The sequence below is a fragment of the Euphorbia lathyris genome, chromosome 10 (genome assembly GCF_963576675.1).
Source record: "Euphorbia lathyris chromosome 10, ddEupLath1.1, whole genome shotgun sequence".
Lineage (NCBI taxonomy): Eukaryota > Viridiplantae > Streptophyta > Magnoliopsida > Malpighiales > Euphorbiaceae > Euphorbia > Euphorbia lathyris.
This window is the reverse complement of record NC_088919.1, coordinates 73,218,493-73,223,900: the sequence shown is the minus strand read 5'-3', so window position 1 is coordinate 73,223,900 and position 5,408 is coordinate 73,218,493. Positions and strand designations below refer to the sequence as shown.

The 5,408-nt window shown below is 37.3% G+C and overlaps 1 long non-coding RNA gene across 2 annotated transcripts; it reads left to right on the top strand.

The window, feature by feature from the left end:
• Nucleotides 1–1,600: 1,600 nt before the first annotated feature.
• On the top strand, nucleotides 1,601–4,186 carry LOC136209279 (uncharacterized). Of its 2 annotated transcripts, XR_010677443.1 has the most exons (4): nucleotides 1,601–2,311; nucleotides 3,546–3,835; nucleotides 3,926–3,998; nucleotides 4,104–4,186. It is a non-coding gene; the product is annotated as an uncharacterized lncRNA (long non-coding RNA). The 2 variants fall into 2 exon arrangements; XR_010677442.1 differs by having other exon boundaries at nucleotides 3,926–4,186.
• Nucleotides 4,187–5,408: the final 1,222 nt, after the last annotated feature.

Genomic DNA, 5,408 nt, shown 5'->3' with positions numbered 1-5,408 from the left:
TCTTGAGAAGACACACACAATGGAATTCAGCAATCCATTCATGTCCTTCCCCCGATCCTTCAAATTCCACCTGAGTTTTCTCGACTCATGGAAGAGGAAAGTAATGTCTAACTGATGCGCCTCTAGAGAAGGCTCACTAAGGGATAAGTGTACCCCGTCGTTATCAAGTAATAAAATCCTGGAAAAGTCCAGGTATCGTCCACAGGATTTATTTCTGCAAGTATCAATCTACTTGATCTCAGGTGTTATCTAGGCTTTGGGGGTTTTGAGTTTGGTTTTGTTTAAGTTAATCTACTCCTAGTTGAATTATACTACTCATAGCTAAGTGATTCTAATTCTAGCTAAGTTATTCTACGCCTAATTAAGTTACTCTACCCCTAATTAAGTTAAACTACTCCTAGGTGATCTTTCACTAATGCAATTACCCGAAGGAACATGGTATGAACAATAATAATGAAGATAGATTATTAGGTCTATTGATTAAAAACCTAATCTAAGTCACTTGTATTCAAGGCGATTAACCCTACTTACCCTCCTGAAGTTCCTAGTGCGTGATTCCCTTGTAAGGCCGAAACTAGGTCTAAGGCTCAGCAATTTGGGCTTAATCAACTAAGAGGTCGTCAATATCCTAGGCTCTGACTAGGTCAGATTCAGCTCGCAATATGTGCCTACTAGATTTTGGGGCTTTTGAATGAGTTAAACCAATTGAATAAAGCGTAAGACAAAGATTAAACAAATAATCATAGAACAAAGTAAGAGCTAAAATATTATTAAAGGCGAAGAACAATGTCACAGGATACAATTAGCCTAGGATTCATAGACTGTATCAAAGAGTACAAACAAGGAAAGATAAAAGGAGATACGAAAATCCCTTTCAGGGAACCTGTCTACTCTGCAGCCGGCTTCTTAGGTCTTAAGGACGAACCTTGAATATTCCTTGGTGAGCGGAGCTTCGAAGGTGCTTCAATGGAGGTTGAAGGAGATGGAAGAGGTGGAGAGGAATCTTCAAGGGTGAAGGCTAAGGTAAATTTACAATAATGAAAAGATATCTAATTTACAATGGAAAAGTTCTATTTATAGATGTACACTAGGACAGAAATGCTCACTTGTGTCACACCTCTTGTGTCGCGCTTGAAGATAAAGCGACACAACATAGTAACTAGTGTCGCGTGTTCTGTAAATGCGACACAACTAAGTATTCTGTGTTATCACTTGTGTCATGCTTGAAGAGTGTGCGTCACAAACAAGTTATTTCTTGTATCACCTGTCTTACAGTGTGACATAAGAACAAACTTGTGACACGCCTTTACCAAAGCGACACAAGAAGTGTGTTATCTTTGTGACACGCTTTTATAAAAGCGACACAAAAAGTATGTTATTTTTGTGTCGCTCCTTTTTAAAAGTGTGACACAACTAATACGAACTACTATTTGGAACAACCTAATTAAGCTTAATTCAAAAAATTAGGTATATGATTAAAACATTGAGGGGTCTAATTGACAGGAGACAAAGTAAACAGGTTCACAAGGGACTAAACCTGAATAAACAAAATAAGAGAGGTTAAAAGAATAAAAAACCTATTATATATTCTGAATTAGGTAATGGATCATTTGGCAGCCGCCAGCCTCCTCTTTCATTCCAGACTCTTCTCTTCCTCTTCATCCTTCCACATCATGAAGCTCAAATCCTAAAATGGTTTCCAATTCGTAGAAGAAAAATATTCACTCTGTATTATCCGCTCATCTCAAGAAGCTCACAATCACACCACCAAACTCCACCACCGCCCCTGAATTCGATTTCTCTGATGTATTTGGCCCATTAACCCCACACCCTAACCAATCACAATCACAATCGCCTTCAACTTCAACCCCTTCCTCCTCTTCTTGCTCAGCTTTTATCGCAGAACTGCTTGTTATCCAGAATCAGTCCCACTCCTTCTTGGCCCTTCTTCTCGCTATACCCTTTCCTCTTCCCTCCCTGTCCAAATCCAGGTCGAGGATGTCGATAGCGAAAAAGCGAAGTTGTTGAAGATGATGGCAAAGGGAAGAGTGAGCAGGTTGGGAGTTAGATTAGCCCTAGCGATTTTGAGATCCTGAGAGTTGTAGGGCAGGGGGCTTTTGGTAAGGTGTTTCAAGTTAGAAAGAAGGTAAGAGATTGTGGAGATGGTAACGATGATGGAATTTATGCGATGAAGGTGATGCGAAAAGATACTATTATTAAATAGAATCATGTCGATTACATGAAGGCTGAAAGGGATATTCTCTCTAAAGTCATTCATCCTTTTATTGTTCAGCTTCGTTACTCTTTTCAGGTACTTCATGCTCTCAATGTCTCATCAATTCAATTTGATTGTCTCGCTCAAAGCATATGTTCTTACTGATTTGTTTATTTGCATATGGAATGAATGTATTTTCACCGTGAATGAGCACTTATAACTGGAAAAGATAATGTTATCCAATGTTTTGTGGGTGTGAGAGAGGCAAGTATGCTTCACACTGGAAGTTTTATTAGCATTTGGGCTTTTTATTGATTTCTGATTTGGTTTGAGTTGCGTGATTCAAATGTGATACTCTTGTTACTTGATTGATTCACTTATTGCATCTGAAAATTGGTAGAAATTCCAGAAATCTGATATTGTTCTCTTCTTTTATCTTTTCCTAAGATTCCAAGTTTTGTTTTCCTTCGATTTGCTTATCGGAGTTTGGTTTTGGTTTAATTTAGCACATTTTTTCAAATGTTCTTGTTTATGAGGAATTTGATTTAATTAGGGATAAGGTACCAAAATATGCCTAAGGTTTTTGGGGAAGTACCAATTTAGGCTCAACGTTCAAAATAGCACCAATATAGGCTTAACGTTTACAATATACTTAATGTTTACAATATAGCATCAATTTAAGCCTCACGTACAAAATAGCACCAATACAGGCTTAACGTTTACAAAAGTTAAGCTTAAATTCGTATTATTTTGTAAACGTTAAACCTATATTGGTGCTATTTTGTATGTGAGGCCGAAATTGATGCTATATTGTAAACGTTAAGCCTAAATTGATATTATGTTGTAAACGTTAAGCCTATATTGGTGCTATTTTGAACGTTGAGCCTAAATTGATACTTTCCCAAAAACTTTAAGCCTATTTTGGTACTTTATCCCATTTAATTATAGTTGTAAATAAGTTAAGGTATATGCAGAACAGAGCTTTGATGAATCTGAGGCTAGATTATATATTTAAGAAAAAGAATCTGAAGCTTGAGCTGATTTTGGTTAATTTTTAACTTGTTAACCATGGATAATAAGTCTCGATAGGTAGAATGCATAGTTAGACTGTATCAGTCTGGTCCAATAACATGTATAAGTTGATTCCTCAGGAGGACTGGATGGTTACATATATTATGTGGTTAAACGTATATGTGATCAGTAATAAAAGATGATTAAGAAGTTCTTTTTCTACTTTGTGGCATAGAATAATCAAATCTTCAAGCAAATTTTAACTTTTCATTTACCTGATCAAAGATATTGTTGCTAACTATGAAACTTCATATGACAGTCTCTTAGTAGAACCTGTTTGATAATGGAAACCATAGAATCATCACCAAGGCAACATGAATCTCTTCCATCACTCATCAGATACATCTCATTAAGTTCAGAGATAAAAGATTTAATTCTTTCAAAACAATGTCTGGAAAAGTTGAGAGGCAGCTATCATATCTACGTGGAAAGCCACATGAAGAAGAATCTTCACCGGAGAATTCTGTTGAGAATAAAATGCAGAAGGAATCTTTACCTGTAGACCGCTACTTCGATGCTTTGGAAGGTCCTGAGTTTGAGAACCTTAGGGTAATTCCTCATATCTATTATAAATATCCTTTAATGTTAATCTAAATTAGTGAAGAAACAAGAATGAAACTTGTGTTGCTATGTTCACAGGCATCAGAGGAATTAGTGCTACCTGATGACAAGAGATGGAAGTTTCTTCTCAGATATCATGTATTTTCATTTGGTATAATTATAATTATAATTCAACGTTTGATGGTTTGTGTAGTGAACTTTTGACAATAGATATTTCTAAGAGTGCTTTCTTGTTTTTATTATTTATTTTGAGCAGGTTTTACCAATTTTGAGAGCTCGAACATGAATTCATGTATAATTGATGATAAACGACTTGGTAACTTAACAAGTCATTTTTTGTGTTGCCTCTGTTTAATCTTTTCCTTATATTTTTGTTTAAATTTTCCTCGTGTAGAATTTTTATTCTATCATAGCTCTCTTCAATCCAAATTTTTATTTATTTTATTATTTTCAATTTTGATTAAAAAATTTTATGCTAGATGCTTGAAAATTTTGTAACTTTTTTTTTTAAAATATCAGTATTTTGCGTCGCGCGTGACGAAGGAGCGATACAAAGTGTACCAGATTAATCGGGGAGCTTGTGTCGCGCACTCTAGAAGCGCGTCACAAGAGTTATCGCTCTATTGTATCGCGTGCGTGACAATTGCGACACAACAGATGAGTAGCTTGTGTCGCTCTCAAGAGTGATGCAAAGTTTTTGTGTCGCACCCCTGTTGTGTTGCACAAAAGTGCGACACAACAACCTGAAAAAGTGCGACACAAGTAAGCATATATGTACTAGTTGTAGCTCGGGCCCTCTTTCTGACCTATTTCGTGTCCTTATGCAGGTAGGAAGTCGTGGGACCGGTCGTGGAGTCGTGGGGGCAAAATTGGGATTTTTGACCAATTTCCGCAGGTCAACTCGCCGAGCAGGGCGCTCTGCTCAGCGAGCTGGCATAGCCAGCTCGGTGAGCTGGCCTACAAAGGCCAGTCTGACGAGCGGTTTTGCCCTGCACGCCTCCGCGCGGTTGCTCGATGTCCCATGATGTAACTTTCGCCCAAACTTTTCCCTGCGCATGCACGAAAACTCCAAATAGCATTAGTCTTAAGGCTAAATTGACCCGCCAATCGCTCATTTTGAGCAAACGCTCTGTTTGGTGCGACTTTTGGTGGATCAATTAGCTATAAAAGATAACGGAATTATAACATACATGCCATTTTGGCCATATTTGCCTAAAATGATCAGAAAACGAGCCTAAACAACGAAAAGTTAATAAAACATTTTCAATTTCTAACTAACTCACACAAAAGCATATAAATGCGAGAATTGTTCGCTTATTCACGAAATAACACTAAAAACCGTCCTAAAACCGTACATAAAGATAGGGGTTTTTGACCCCTATCAAACCTCCTCGCACTTAAAACTTTACTTGTCCCCAAGTAAACTAAAAAAACTAAACCCGCAATCACAAGCAAGCTAGAAAACCTTCTGGTTTGACTAGGTGCTTGACACAATTTCGAGCATCTGTAATTACATGCATTAGGAAATACAAAGTAGAGACACGATATCCAAAAGCCGCAT